The following is a 15,746-nucleotide window of genomic DNA, read 5'->3' as shown; positions in this document are numbered from 1 at the left end:
AGTTGTAAGGAGGTATTTGAGGAAAGAAGAGATGGGGAGGGACAGATACTTTCCGGATCAGAGTAGTGTGGGCTAAAAACTATCGGAATGTACGTTAGTCACATCACAGAGGCCTCCAACGCTAGCACGATGAATCTGTATTTTATCCCGCGGAGCGAGAGGGGGTGAAAATGGCTTCGGTGAAAGAGATTGGGTTTTAGACTCTGCCACGAATTCTGGAGGTGGGGAGTCAACTCATCTCTCTGGGCCGAGATTTCCACATCTGTTAAACTGAAAAGGTAATACTTGCTGGGCCGACCTCGAATACATACATGTAATAACTAAACACAAAACAACTATAAAACTTAGAAGGCTGATCTCCAGGGGGGTGGTTTACGGTCAGGTGACAAGCCGACAAGAATTTCGTAAGTCCTTTAGGAAAAAATTCTGAAACCAGCTCCAAAAACGAAGAGGCAGATGGCTTTTCGCCTGCAAACGACTTGCCATGGACTCGAAGTGGGTCGCAGCCTCTTCTTGCTCTGCTCCTCCCGCTCTGCCCGAAGCCACGCGGGAGACCCTTTTCGAGGTTTGCTTTGGAATCTCGGCGCCGAGGACTCCCGCAGATGCGAGGGGACCGAGATGCGTGCGCGCGTGTGTGTGCGCGCGGCTCACCCGCCGGGAACCGGTAGCTACGACCTAAGTACAAGGCGGCGCGTCAGCCGGGCCCGGGCCGGGAATCTCCGCACGGCGTAGCGGGCGTGGGCAGCGGGACGTGCGTGGACGCATCCGGCCACTGCGCAGGCGCGGACACGCTCCCCTCGGCCTGCGCGCGGCGCTCCGGGCGGGCGCGCGCCCACGGCGGGTTCCGCTCCCGACAGGCGGAGGGCTGCGCGCGCACGAGCGAGCCGGCCGTGACGTGTGCCGCGCTACGCCCGACGTCACGGGTCCGTGTGTAGTGGCGGCCGGGCTGCCCTCAGCAGCGGCTCCTGACGAGGGCGGTGCGGCCGCTGGGTGCGGCGTTCGGGGGTCTTGCGGACTGCGGCGGCGGCGGCAGCGACCACGACCGGGAGGCCCGGCGCTCCCAGCCGCGGAGTCGCCGCTCCCGCCCCTTCTCCGGCCTCGGCGGCGCCCGGCCGCGGCTTCCTCCTTTCCTACCCAGCTTCCCGCGGGCCTTCTGGCCGCGGCGGCGAGAAGCACCGAGGGGCTCCGAGAGGCTCCGGCCGGCCGCCGCGGTCCACGCGCCCGGCCCGGGCTCCATGTGAAGGAAGGACGGGCCTGGTCCCCCGACCCGCGCCCGACTCCTCGTGCGCCCCTCCGGCTCCCGGGGGCCCGCAGCCTCCCCCGACCGGGGGGCGCGGTGACAGGCCGCGCGGGGGCGGAGGGGTGGGCCTGCGGCTCCCTATGTCCCGGCAGAGCGGCTGGTACGTGTGCTCGGGCGCGCGCATGTGTGTGGGGGTGGGGGTGGGGGCGGGGGCGGGGGTGCGGGCCGGACGTGGGGAGGGGGCCGCCGCCGGCCTGAGCGCTGCTCCTGGGGCGGAGGTTTCGCTAGGTGGTTGCCTCGCTCCGGGTGGACGGACTTCTGGCCCCTTGCATCCTGTCCTGAAGTCCAGGTCTGAGCGAACTAGACTGCTGGGCGGTGGAGCTGTCAGACGCGTACTCTGCAGGGCTTTGGGAAGGAAGATTTTCCCTGGTCCTTGGCAGAAGCAGAAATGTTATATGCAGTGAGCGAGAAAGTGCTTGTCTTTGCACTGTTACCGCGTGGTTCACTAGTGGTTAGGGTCGAGGCCCCTTTCTGTTTACGGACCGTTTAGCTAGCACTTATACTTAATGCGCGCCCGGTATTTGTCGTGCGTTGTCTCACTTCACCTTCGAAGCCCAGTGAGGTGGGTACGTGTCTCCCCATTCTACAGTTGAAAAAATCGAGGCTCAGATTCAGGAACTTGCCCAAGGTCGTGCAGCTTGGTAATCTGGGAAAGTCTTGATTCGAATATGATGTCTTTTTTGTAGAACCGTATTTCTGGGTCTTGCGAAAATAAATTTGTGAGGAAAAGGAGAATAGCTGGAAAGTTTCTTCTTGGGAGTGAATTCTAAATACATAGGTAGAGTTCATTTGCCCGTAATGTAGGCTGTTCGATGTGTTTTGCTGCAGCCTAGACAGATGATTTTCTTGGCTCTTCTTTTTAAAAAATTACTTTTAAAAGGTGACTCCATGCACCTTTACCTTTTTTTTGCAGTGGGACTGAATGAGCAGAAATTATTTTCTCTCTTAACAAAAAGAAGAAACAGATTTGGTAAAACTCCATGTTTCTTGAAAAGTTACAATTTTACTTGTGTAATTCTTGATGCCTACAGGGAACTCGCAGTTGGGTTATTTCCTTGAGATTTCCTTATTGCAAAATTTGTTGCTGGATTATGTGGCAATGGCAACACGCTTAGTAATTTGTGCGTTAATTTGTGCAATATTTCTGAGTAGAGTGTCAAAATTTAATGTGTAGAATATTGTAAAAAGTTATCTTTTATTGGTGTGATTTTTTTCTTTTCTTTGTATGTAGCAACTAATGAGTGTTTATAAACGAATTGAAATTCTCATTTTAACATTGGCCTGTACTGTTTCTTTGGTTATGGTTAGGGAAAAGCGAAAGTTCCTTTATATTTCTCTTTACAGAAGAAAGTGTTGATAAATCCCTTTGAGTAGTTCAAGCTTCATGCATAGTTGTAAATGTTTAAGAAATCTGTTGATGCCCCAAATTGTAGTGCTTTATAATTTCCTTTAGTGTATTATCAGGTTTAAGAAAATTTGTAGTTGAATGTCTGTAAGAGAAAAGGTCGAATTATATAGTTAAGAAGTGGATGGTTCACAGATTGATTTGTTGTTTGGTTAAAATATAAATGTATGGTGAGTCTTGTTGAATATATCGTTGTAGAATGCTTATCCAGTCATGCTCTCCATGTGTCTCTCTTTTTTTTTTGCCGTACGCGGGCCTCTCACCGTTGTGGCCTCTCCCGTTGCGGAGCACAGGCTCCGGACGCACAGGCTCAGAGGCCATGGCTCAAGGGCTGAGCTGCTCCGCAGCATGTGGGAGCCTCCCGGACCGGGGCACGAACCCATGTCCCCTGCATTGGCAGGCGGCCTCTCAACCACTGCGCCACCAGGGAAGCCCCATGTGTCTCTCTTGAAAGAAATAACTATTAAAGATTTATCTTAAATAATTGGATTACATTGTAGATTCAATCTTTTAAGCAGTGTTTTAGTTGGAACTTTCATTCCTAGTTTACCTTATTGCTACCAAAGGGGTAAACTATATTTAATAGATGCTATATTAAAATGAAATCATGTTTGGTTCTATGCAGTGCCCACAGCTTTGGTTTCAGGTTGATTTTTTTTTTTTCCCCTGTAGAATCAGAGCTCTTTAGGCTCCCTCCCACCACCACCCCCAAACCCAGCCCCAACTTTTTATTATAAAACAATTTCAAGTACACAGGAAGTTGGTAATATTGAACATCCGTATGATAACTCTCTAGTTTCATTTGTTGACGTCTTGCCGTATTTGTTTTGTGTATAAATATGCGTATATTATTTTTGGTCATACCATTTGAAAACTAAGCTGTAGACATCATGACACTTCACCCCTTGCATCTCCAAAGATAAGGACATTTTCTTACATAGCCAAAATACCATTATTGTTAACTTCCTTAGTTAATACTTTTTATTGATAGTTAATAGTTTCTTATTGATCATTTTTTAATGTAATCTAGTATCCATCCACGTTTAAATCTCCGCATTTGTGCTGCACGGTCTTTTACTGCTTTTTATTCTCAATCCCACCAAACCAGGATCCCATCAAGTTTTATTCACTGCATTTGGTTAAGTCTCTTTGATCTCTTTGAATCTAGAACAGCCTCACCTCCCCCTTTTATTTATTTTTATTTTTTATTTATTTTTATTTTTTATTTATCTGTCTATCTGTCTTTTGGCTGTGCCACATGGTATGTGGGATCTTAGTTCCCTGGCCAGGGATCGAACCCGTGCCCCCTGCAGTGGAAGTGCGGAGTCTTAACCACTGGAATGCCAGGGAAGTCCCATTACCTCTCTCTTTTAAAATGGTGGTTTCTTTTGTTTGTTTTGTTTTGTTTCAGAGATCAAGCCAGTTACCTTATAAAATGAGTCACATTCTGGATTTGTCTGATTTTTTTCCCTCATGTCATTTAGCATGTTCCTCTATTCCCCCTACTCTAACTGTAAGCTAGGTTTAAAGGATTGATTAGTTTCAAATTAAATATTTTGGGCAAGAATAACTACTGGGTGTTGCTGTGTACTTTATATTGCTTCCCATCAGGGGATGTATATTGTCAAGTCCTGTTAATTTGTGATGCTGAGTTTGATCACTTGGTTATGGGGGTTAAGGTGAGGTTTATTTTCCCCATTGCAGTTGGCAAGTAGTCTGGCATGATAAATTAGCACTCTAGTGCTGGCCTGTTCTCCAGTAATCTTTTACCTAATAGTTTTATCTATTGCTGCATCTATTGCTGATCCTTGTCAAGGTAACTTTTGAATTTCAATGTTAACAATCTTTTGTTGGTCTATAGATAGTAACAACATCACAGGAATTGTAAAAATCTGTGCAGCTATATTAATCAGGTTCTGATTTCTAGGATTTTAAAGATTTTTAATCATGAATTCAAGTTATCTCCTCTTATGAATAAAAGGAAACCTGGCCCGAGAAAAATGGGAAAAATTCAATGCCTGTCTTTTCCTGTACTCTTTCATCTGTCTCAAGGAGTGTGAGTGTGTGTGTGAGTGTGTGTTTTGTTTTTTTTTTGTTTTTGGCTGTGCCACGTAGCTTGTGTGGCTTGTGAGATCTTAGTTCCTCGACAAGGGATTGAACCCAGGCCCTTGGCAGTAAAAGCGTGGAATCCTAACCCCTGGACCACCAGGGAATTCCCTCAAGGAGTGTATTTCTTTTCAGTTTTTCTTAGCCAATATTTGTTGCACAGGAATAGCCAGAAATACAATAAAGGGAGAATGGCTTTACTAAAAAACGTTTTGACAAAACTGTCTATTTTCTGGTGTAATACAAAGGAGCACTGGATTGAGAATCAGAAGATCTAAACTCTAGGCCTAATTCTACCATTCTGTGAAGCGCAAGGATTATAAGTTTTTAAGTTTCACCCTGTATTCTTATGTCATAATGATTGTTAGTAAACATTTGTGTATTTCTGATAATGAGACATGTTGGTTACATTTAGAGGCAAACCTCACTTTAATTAAGCCACATAGAAATAAATCAACTATGTGTAATATAAAATTGAATTTATTTCCTGACGAATTAACTGACATTTAGTAGGTGATTGTTTTAATGAAGGGTTCATAATACAACTTACTTAAGTAACACATTTTCTCATTAAAAGTATGATTTAATTCATGAAGCAAGTTTACATGAAGGTTTTCCACACATCTCTTTTATAAACAGGATGAACTGTACATATGGAAATTAAAAAACTTTTCCCTTATTCTCTAAGCGTTGTGAGAGGTATACCTCTTTATACACACACATTTATAAGAAACATGTCTGTATAATTTCATCTTTTTTTTTTTTATGGTACGCGGGCCTCTCACTGTTGTGGCCTCTCCCGTTGCGGAGCAACAGGCTCCGGATGCGCAGACTCAGCGGCCGTGGCTCACGGGCCCAGCCGCTCCGCGGCATGTGGGATCCTCCCGGATTGGGGCACGAACCCGTGTCCCCTGCATCGGCAGGCAGACTCTCAAACACTGTGCCACCAGGGAAGCCCTAATTTCATCTTTTACCTAGGATATCCCTGGGATTTATTAGGAGCATTGGCTGACTTTCTCATTCTGGTTAATCACATATTTGCTTTGTAACATCTCTTGTGTTGTTGCCTTTATTGTGACTTTTGTTGCTTACTTTTTTTGTTATGCATACTTTGTCAGGAGGATAGGGGTAGAATCTTCTTTGGAGTTCCTCTGGTAACTAGCTCATCACCTTTCTTATAAGTGTTCAAGAGTGTTACACTTGAGATTCATAGTCCCATAAATTTAAAAAGCACTGTGGTGTTTACAAACTTCAGAAGTTTTTTCTAGAGTTTTTCCCCCAGTTGTGCAGTTAGTCATTTAGTGTGGACTTTAATTATTAATGATGACCAATTAAAATAATAGTTTAAGATATGATTTTATCAGTATTCTTTTGATAATTCCCAGATTGAGTCCCCTCAGCACTACTACTTCAGGCAGAATGCTCCCTGAGCACTCTGCACCTGCCTCGACCACCCACTGACCGCATTGCACTGTGTGCATTGCACTGTGCACATCTCTGTGCCTTCCACTGGGAAGTTGGCTCTTCAAGAACAGAGGCAGTGTTTTGTTGACTTTGGTGCCCCAACACCGAGCACAATGCCTGTTGCCAAATGTTTATTAAATGAATAGGGAGTTGACAGAAGAGACCTTCTTTCGCACTGTTATAGGAGTCTTAAAAGGTCATGCCTGCCTGAGTTGAACAGGGTGGGGAAGTTCAATAAAATACTTCCATATGCCCAGGGGAAAATTAAGTAATTGTGAACAGCTCTAACACAGAGGCAAGGCTGTGGAAAAGTTGTTGTTTTTTTAAAAAAATATTTATTTATTTATTTGGTTGCACCAGGTCTTAGTTGTGGCAGGCGGGATCCTTAGTTGCGGCACGCGGGCTCCTTAGTTGTGGTATGTGAACTCTTAGTTGTGGCATGCATGTGGGATCTAGTTCCTTGACCAGGGATTGAACCCAGGCCCCCTGCATTGGGAGCACAGGGTCTTGCACCACCGGGGAAGTCCCTCGAAAAGTTTTTGAAAATTATTAGCAGGAGCTAGTGGGAGAATATGAGATAATATTTATTATTTTTGTAAGTCTTTGAGAACAGATCTGCAGTCTAAGGTGAAGCCAGTTTTTAATTGTTTCTGTGCTATTAGTTAAATACTTCCAACTCATATTGTATTTTAGATTTGTGACTTGAAGGTGCTTCGTTATCATTATCATTATTTGATAAGTTTGTGATTACTCTTAAGTTTGACTGACTTGGCTACATTTTAATTGTATTTGTGGAGTTTTAAATTAACCCAAAATATTTTGTTCTTTTGTTTTAATATGAAAGAAATGAGACCAATGTCCTCTGCCTAAATTTAAGGAGAATTAATATGACTTATACGATGACTTTAATGTATTTTTAAATCAGTTTAGGCATTTTATATTAGCCTGTTGACTGCTTTGTAAAATTAGTAATATTTTATTGTACAGTATGAGGTAATGTCAAACTATATTTACAAACTTTCTGACGTGCTTAGACATTAAAAGGAAATGAAAGAAGTAGAAGGTAGCTCAGCCTAGTGTTGATGAAGATTTACTTTGAGAGATGGTGCAACATTAACCACCCGACCTGTGAGCAGTACCTGGCTGCATTCTATTGACTTCACCCCCAAACTACCATGTACCTGCATATATAAATCTTGCCCCATGATATAAGAAAGGATAGATGAGTTATGTGTTCTTAGATCATATAATATATACTAAATAGCATCTCAAAGTTATGTCCCATAGTCATGGACTGTTGCATACTGCCTTAGGGTTAGAAGGTTTACTCAGGGATGTACCTTGCCTAGTGTTCCTGAAGTGAGTACCACAAACTACAAACTGTATTTCATGCTGTTTGTTGAACACTGATGGTAGGTAGGAAGCCTGAGGTCAGCCTTAAATCTGCCATTAATTAGAAATAGACTGTGATAAAGTGACTTCAACATTTCTTTTTTTTTAAAAAACTTTTATTTTTAATTTTTGTTTAATTTTGGCTGCATTGGGCCTTCGTTGCTGCGTGCGGGCTTTCTCTAGTCTGGCGAGCAGGGGCTACTCTTCATTGCGGTGCGCAGGCTTCTCATTGCGGTGGCTTCTCGTTGCGGAGCACGGGCTCTAGGCACGTTGACTTCAGTAGTTGTGGTGCACAGGCTCAGTAGTTGTGGCTCACAGGCTCTAGAGCGCAGGCTCAGTAGTTGCGGCACATGGGCATAGTTGCTCCGAAGCATGTGGGATCTTCCGGCCAGGGCTCAAACCCCTGTCCCCTGCATTGGCAGGTGGATTCTTAACCACTGCGCCACCAGGGAAGCCCACTTCAACATTTCTGAATTTGAAAAAGTTACCCTAGTTGATTTCTTAAGGACCTGCCTAGTCTCTGATTCTGTGAGATCCACAACATAATAGAAAATAGTAAAGAGTCAAAAGAGATTTAAGTTTTCTTGGTTAGGAGGTTGTTAAGATGACAACAGTCCAGGGAATGTTAGTTATAGGGCAGCATTTGGAAGATAAATAGCTCTCTTTAAATGTGATTAATTTGTCAGAATGAGATTTTTTCCTTAAAGGTAGTTTATTGCCAAGTACCTTGTGTTGAACTATGATAACCTATAGTAGGCTCTCAGTAAATTCTTGTTGAAAGAGTGACTGAATAACTTCAGGACTGATGCGATAGACATCAGAATCACTCATAGATCAGTTCAGTGATAAAATCCAGGATAGTAAGCATTGAACCCTAGAAAATAACAGAGAAGAACTACATTATTCTCATGAATGGGGAGCCAAGACTAGTGAAATACATTTTTTGGAAATACTTTAGCCAAAAGAGAGGGAAGATCTTTCTGGAAAAGGAGAAAAAAAGTATTGGAAAACTTGTACATGCAGTCTTTCATGCCCACTAGAAATTTTAAAATAATTTATGGATGTACTTGGATAAGCCCAAAACGATTACATAAAAGAATGAAGCTTTCTACTTCCCAATGGAAAAAAACATTTGGGACAAATTATACATCAGCAAATTTTTTTTTTCCTCAGAACCTTTCTGTATCCTTATTCTTTCTTTCTCCATCTTCACATCTCTAACCAAAGCACAAAAGCACCTTAAGAGTGCTTAGCTTATTTTGTCCTTAGTTAATAAATTGGTATTGGCTTTTGTTAATCTGATACCCACGCTAGTGTTTTCTCTCATGTAAATCTTGCTGTCTTGCAAATGGGAGGATCAAGTAAGGGAGATACAGCTTCTTTAGAATGATGGACACTTCAGCCTGTTTTCAAAGATGGGCAGCTCAGAACCTATTTTAAAGAAGGCTTGATTGGAGATTATGAAAGGACTGAGTGGCCTAGATTTGGTTATGCAGGAAGATTTCAAAAGGGAAAGTTGCAGAGATCTTGGTCAGTAGATGGGGGGAGGCTTGAGTAGTTGCATGAGTTAGGATTCAGTCACAGAAGAAGAACTGCTATGGTATTATGGAATTAAGGGATTTATGAAAGGAGGAAGACCTTGTGGAGTTGTGGGAGAAACTTGGAAACCAGAGTCTGTAAGGGGAAATCGGCAGATCAGAGAAGTCACTAATCAGCCTTCCTGAAGCGGTGGTGCAGTGGGCAAGTCAGAGTTTGCAGGTGAATCTGAGAAGCTAGGTATGCCCAGATGCTGGAGTGAGACTGCACAGTAGAGCTGGTGGAAAGTATGGAAAGCTGTTGCCTCTGCATAGCTACCTCTTCTGTGGTCTTTTGTCAGGCTTCTGGTGGTGGGGCTGAGGTTGCTGTTTGGTCAGCAGGGTTGGCAATCAGGAAGAAGAGCCGCATGCAGTACAGGGGAGACCAGAGACACGGTGCAATCTTCTGGCAACTGTGCATCTAACCATAATCTTCAGAGAGTAATTTCCATCTTTGGCCAGCTCTAACCTGGAACCATGTGGGAAGAGGATTCTGGGAAATGTAGTTTGAACTTAAAAGTTGACACGGTACAAACTGTCACTGCAGGTGAGAGTGGCGGGTGGGAAACCACAGTAGGGGATGTGGTAGTTGCGGGAGTCCACAGTGATATTTTATAGATCTAGGTTCATCCTCCTGTGAGAGAGCAAGTTCTTTAAAATCTCCAGGCCTTTTTCTTCCTCTGTGAAATGGGGAGATAATACCTACTTTACAGGATTAAATGAAATGTTTGTAAAGCATCTAGCAGTGTCAGCACAATGTAAAATATTGTAAATAGTAGCTTTTGTTGTTAGTAGTAGTTGTGGTAGTAATGAGAAGGGATTGAGAAATAGGAAGGGTGTATTTCAAAAGGGAGGGGAGAAGTAGAGCAGATGAGTGGAGATAAGAATGAAGTAGAGGGGCATCCCTGGTGGCGCAGTGGTTGGGAGTCCTCCTGCCGATGCAGGGGACGTGAGTTCGTGCCCCGGTCCAGGAGGATCCCACATGCCGCGGAGCGGCTGGGCCCGTGAGCCATGGCCACTGAGCCTGCGCGTCCGGAGCCTGTGCTCCGCAGTGGGAGGGGCCACAATAGTGAGAGGCCCGCGTATGAAGTAGAATACATGGTTCCTGTATTTGAGAATGTTATAGTCAAGCTGCAGAGAACACATGTAAACATAAAGCATGGTTGGGAAGCTGTTAAGTAAGGTGATATCGTTTAAGAAAAATGACTGCTGTGATAAGTGGAGAGACAGCAAGTGCTGTCATTCCAGGGCAGTTTAGGTTAAGCGGTAATGTATGTGAAATTCCTAGTACACTGGCAGTCCACAGAGGTTAATTATTTTCCACTTCTTATTTATAGAAGGAAAGATGCCCAGATGAGGGGGGTAGGGGAGGCTTAAGCTGGGTCCTTGTTTAGACAAGTAGAAAAAGGGAGGAAGCATTTCAGACAGCAGAAATAGGAGGAGACATAGACAAGGTATGTAGCATTTCATTAACACAGTTTTGGTAATCTGTTTGTAGTTTCTAAAGATTGTCCGTGTTTGCTCCTGCTTGGGCCAATTGCCCACCTCTGGACCATCAGTTATGGTGTGGGACCACACTGAGCTAATTTGGTGACACTTAGTAATCAGGTGGGTGGTTGGAGGTGGTGGTGGTGGTAGAAGGGACAAGCTTCCAGAAGAAGGCCACTATGGATGAGTCCCTCCTTTCGTTATAGTCATTTGGTACAATAATTCTACCTCGTTATTTTTCAGTTCCTCGAATTAAGCATTTTATTCTTTTAATACAATTAATATTTGTATAAGTTAACCACATTTACCAATTTTTTCCAGCTTTTGTTCTCCTGGAATCACTTTCCTTCTTCATGAAGTATATCCTTTAGGAGTTCCTCAACTAAGAAGGGTCTGTTGGTGATAAATTACGATTTCTGTTTGTTGGAAATTTTTAGCTCTTGTTCTTGAATGACGTTTTAGTTGTGAGTGAAAGTCTAGATTGGCAGTTATTTTTCCCTCAGCATTTTGAAGATATTATTCCAGTCTGTTTTCTCTTGTATAATCAGACCTAAAAGGCTGTACGGATATTTTATTAATGATAATTGTTTCATTGTGTTGTTGGAGTATATAAGTGATTTTTTAATGGAAGTATTCACATTGCTTTTTTTTCTTTCTATTTTAATTTTTAAATTCACTGAATGTTTATTGAAAAATCTTAGGAATCAGTAAAATGAGCTTTTAATAAGTTTGTTAATCTAGTTTTAGTTGTTCATGTGCACAGTTATTACTAAAATGTTTGACTGCCTTCTCTGTGTTAGCACTGAAGATAAATAAATTGATCATTGTTCCTGTAGTCATAGACTCCATTCTGGTTGGGGAGAGACAGACATATTAGGGTGACCTCATAATTAGTTATCCAGACTGGGCTACTTTTGAGAGTGAAAGCATGCTATTTTAATAATGATTTTGGAGCAACAAAAATAAACTGGGGAAGACCTGCAAGATGGCAGAGGAGTAAGAAGTGGAGATCACGTTCCTCCCCACAAATACATCAGAAATACATCTACATGTGGAACAGTTCCTGCGGAACACCTACTGAATGCTGGCAGAAGACCTCAGACTTCCCAAAAGGCAAGAAACACCCTACATACCTGGGTAGGGCAAAAGAAAAAAGAAAAAACAGAGACTAAAGAATAGGGATGGGACCTGCACCTCTGGGAGGGAGCTATGAAGGAGGAAAAGTTTCGACACACTAGGAAGCCCCTTCACTGGTGGAGATGGGTGGTGACGGAGGGGAAGCTTCGGAGCCACGGAAGAGAGCACAGCAACAGAGGTGCAGAGGGCAAAGCAGAGAGATTCCCGCATAGAGGATCGATGCCAGCCAGCACTCACCAGCCCGAGAGGCTTGTCTGCTTACCCGCCGGGGCGGGTGAGAGCTGGGAGCTGAGGCTTTGCCTTCTGAGTTCAGATTCCAGGGAGAGGACTGGGGTTGGCTGTGTGAACACAGCCTGAAGGGGGCTAGTGCACCACAGCTAGCTGGGAGGGAGTCCGGGAAAAAGTTTGGACCTGCCTAAGAGGCAAGAAGAGGCCATTGCTTTGGGGTGCATGAGGAGAGGGGATTCAGAGCACCGCCTAAACGAGCTCCAGAGACGGTCGTGAGCCGTGGCTATCAGCATGGACCCCAGAGGTGGGCATGAAACGCTAAGGCTGCTGCTGCAGCCACTAAGAAGCCTGTGTGCAAGCACAGGTCACTATCCACACCTCCCCTCCCGGGAGCCTGCGCAGCCCGCCACTGCCAGGGTCCCATTATCCAGGGACAACTTCCCTGGGAGAACACACAGTGCGCCTCAGACTGTTGCACCATCACGTCGGCCTCTGCCACACTTTAACCCCGTCCTGTTTGAGCAAAGAACAGATGCCCTCAGGTGACCTACATGCACAGGTGGGGCCAAATCCAAAGCTGAACCCCAGGAGCTATGTGAACAAAGAAGAGAAAGGGAAATCTCTTCCAGGAGCCTCAGGAGCAGTGGATTAAATCTCCACAGTAAACTTGATGAATTCTGCATCTCTGGAATACCTGAATAGACAACAGATCATCCGAAAATTGAGTTGGTGGACTTTGTGTGATTTTATCTGTGTAGCTTTGCTTTTACCATTTGCCCTAGGGTTCTGTCTGTCCGTGTTGGTTTTTTTTTTTTTTCTTTTTAAGTATAGTTTTTTAGTGATTGTTGTGATTGTTGGATTTGTTTTTTGGTTTGGTTGCTCTCTTCTTTCTTATCTTTTTCTTTTTTTAAAATTACTTTTACTTTGCTTATTTTTATAATTTTTTTATTTTAATAACTTTCTTTTCTTCCTTCCTTCCTTCCTTTCTTTCTTTCTTTCTTTTGTTCTTTCTTTTTCTTTCTTTCTTTTCTTTCTCTTCCTTCCTTTCTTTTTTCTTTCTCTCTTCTTCTTTCTTCCTTCCTTCCTTTTTTCTTTCTCTTCCTTCTCTCTTCTTTCTTTCTTTCTTTCTCTTCCTTCCTTCCTTTCTTTTTTCCTTTCCCTCCTTCCTTCCTTCCTGTTCTTCCTTCTTTTCTTTCTCTCTTTCTCTCCTTCTCTTGCTTTTTTTCTTCTCTCTCCCTCCCTCACTCCCTTTTCCTCTGAGCCGTGTGGCTGACAGAGTCTTGGTGCTCTGGCTGGGTGTCAGGCCTGTACCTCTGAGGTGGGAGAGCCAAGTTCAGGACATTGGTCCACCAGAGACCTCCTGGCTCCACATAATATCAAACAGCGAAAGCTCTTTCAGAGATCTCCATCTCAACGCTAAGACCCAGGTCCACTCAACGACCAGCAACTACAGTGATGGACACCCTACACCAAACAACTAGCAAGACGGGAACACAACCCCACTCATTAGCAGAGAGGCTGCCTAAAATCATAATAAGGTCACAGACACCCCAAAACACACCCTGGACATGGTCCTGCCCACCATGAAGACAAGATCCAGCCTCACCCACCAGAACACAGGCACCAGTCTCCTCCACCAGGAAGCCTACACAACCCACTGAACCAACCTTAGCCACTGGGGGCAGGCACCAGAAACAACGGGAACTACAAACCTGCAGCCTGTGAGAAAGAGACCCCAAACAGTAAGTTAAGCAAAATGAGGAGACAGAGAAATACACAGCAGATGAAGGAGCAAGATAAAAACCACCAGACCTAACAAATGAAGAGGAAATAGGAAGTCTACCTGAAAAAGAATTCAGAGTAATGATAGTAAAGATGATCCAAAATCTTGGAAATAGAATGGAGAAAATATAAGAAACATTTAACAAGGACCTAGAAGAACTAAAGAGTAAATAAACAATTATGAACAACACAAGAAATGAAATTAAAAATTCTCTAGACGGAATCAATAGCAGAATAACTGAGGCAGAAGAACGGATAAGTGACCCGTAAGATAAAATAGTGGAAATAACTACTGCAGAACAGAATAAAGAAAAAAGAATGGGAAGAATTGAGGACAGTCTCAGAGACCTCTGGGACAACATTAAATGCACCAACATTCAAATTATAGGGGGCCCAGTAGAAGAAGAGGAAAAGAAAGGGACTGAGAAAATATTTGAAGAGATTATAGTTGAAAACTTCCCTAATATGGGAAAGGAAACAGTCATTCAAGTCCAGGAAGTGCAGAGAGTCCCATACAAGATAAATCCAAGGAGAAATAAGCCAAGACACATATTAATCAACCTATCAAAAATTAAATACAAAGATAAAATATTAAAAGCAGCAAGGGAGAAACAAAAAATAACATACAAGGGAATCCCCGTGAGGTTAGCAGCTGATCTTTCAGCAGAAACTCTGCAAGCCAGAAGGGAGTGGCAGGACATATTTAAAGTGATGAAAGGGAAAAAAATCCTACAACCAAGATTACTCTACCCAGCAAGGATCTCATTCAGATTCGATGGAGAAATTAAAACCTTTACAGACAAGCAAAAGCTGCGAGAATTCAGTACCACCAAACCAGCTTTACAACAAATGCTAAAGGAACTTCTCGAGGCAGGAAGCACAAGAGAAGGAAAAGACCTATAATAACAAAGCCAAAACAATAAAGAAAATGGTAATACATATCGATAACTACCTTAAGTGTAAATGGATTAAATGCTCCAACCAAAAGACACAGAGTGGCTGAATGGATACAAAAAAAAGACCCATATATATGTTGTCTACAAGAGACCCACTTCAGACCAAGGGACATATATAGACTGAAAGTGAGGGGATGGAAAAGATTTCCCTGAAAATGGAAATCAAAAGAAAGCTGGAGTAGCAATTCTCATATCAGATAAAATAGACTTTAAAATAAAGGCTATTACAAGAGACAAAGAAGGACACTACATAATGATCAAGGGATCAATCCAAGAAGAAGATATAACAGTTGTAAATATTTATGCACACAGCATAGGAGCACCTCAATACATAAGGCAAATGGTAACAGCCATAAAAGGGGAAATCAACAGTAACAGAATCATAGTAGGAGACTTTGACACCCCACTTTCACCAATGGACAGATCATCCAAAATGAAAATAAATAAGGAAACACAAGCTTTAAATGATACATTAAACAAAATGGACTTAATTGATATTTATAGGACATTCCATCCAAAAACCACAGAACACACTTTCTTCTCAAGTGCTCATGGAACATTCTCCAGGACAGATCATATCTTGGGACACAAATCAGTCCTTCGTAAATTTAAGAAAATTGAAATTAAATCAAGTATATTTTCCGACCACAACATTATGAGGCTAGATATTAATTACAGGAAAATAAAAAATACAAACACATGGAGGCTAAACAATACATTACTAAATAACCAAGAGATCACTGAAGAAATCAAAGAGGAAATCAAAAAATACCTAGAAACAAATGACAAAACACGATGACCCAAAACCTATGGGATGGAGCAAAGGCAGTTCCAAGAGGGAAGTTTATAGCAATACCGTCCTACCTCAAGAAACAAGAAACATCTCAGACCACCTAAACTTACATCTAAAGCAA

The 15,746-nt window shown here is 43.1% G+C and overlaps 1 protein-coding gene across 3 annotated transcripts in view; it reads left to right on the top strand.

Moving 5' to 3' along the window:
• The first annotated feature begins 883 nt into the window (after positions 1-883).
• Positions 884-15,746, top strand: part of MAP3K2 (mitogen-activated protein kinase kinase kinase 2) — a 96,612-nt gene continuing 81,749 nt past the window's right edge. For 2 of the 3 annotated variants that reach the window (XM_089916906.1, XM_089916908.1), the window contains exon 1: positions 884-1,400. The gene's annotated coding sequence lies outside the window, so the exon portion shown is untranslated. The remainder of the gene's footprint in view (positions 1,401-15,746) is intronic. The other variant, XM_022590566.3, reaches the window with a different exon arrangement.

The sequence above is a fragment of the Delphinapterus leucas genome, chromosome 8 (assembly GCF_059928025.1).
Source record: "Delphinapterus leucas isolate spDelLeu-1000000601 "Yukka" chromosome 8, BTC_Dleu_Yukka2, whole genome shotgun sequence".
Taxonomy (NCBI): domain Eukaryota; kingdom Metazoa; phylum Chordata; class Mammalia; order Artiodactyla; family Monodontidae; genus Delphinapterus; species Delphinapterus leucas.
Note: the sequence above shows the minus strand (reverse complement) of the source record. Positions and strands in the feature narration are given on the sequence as shown.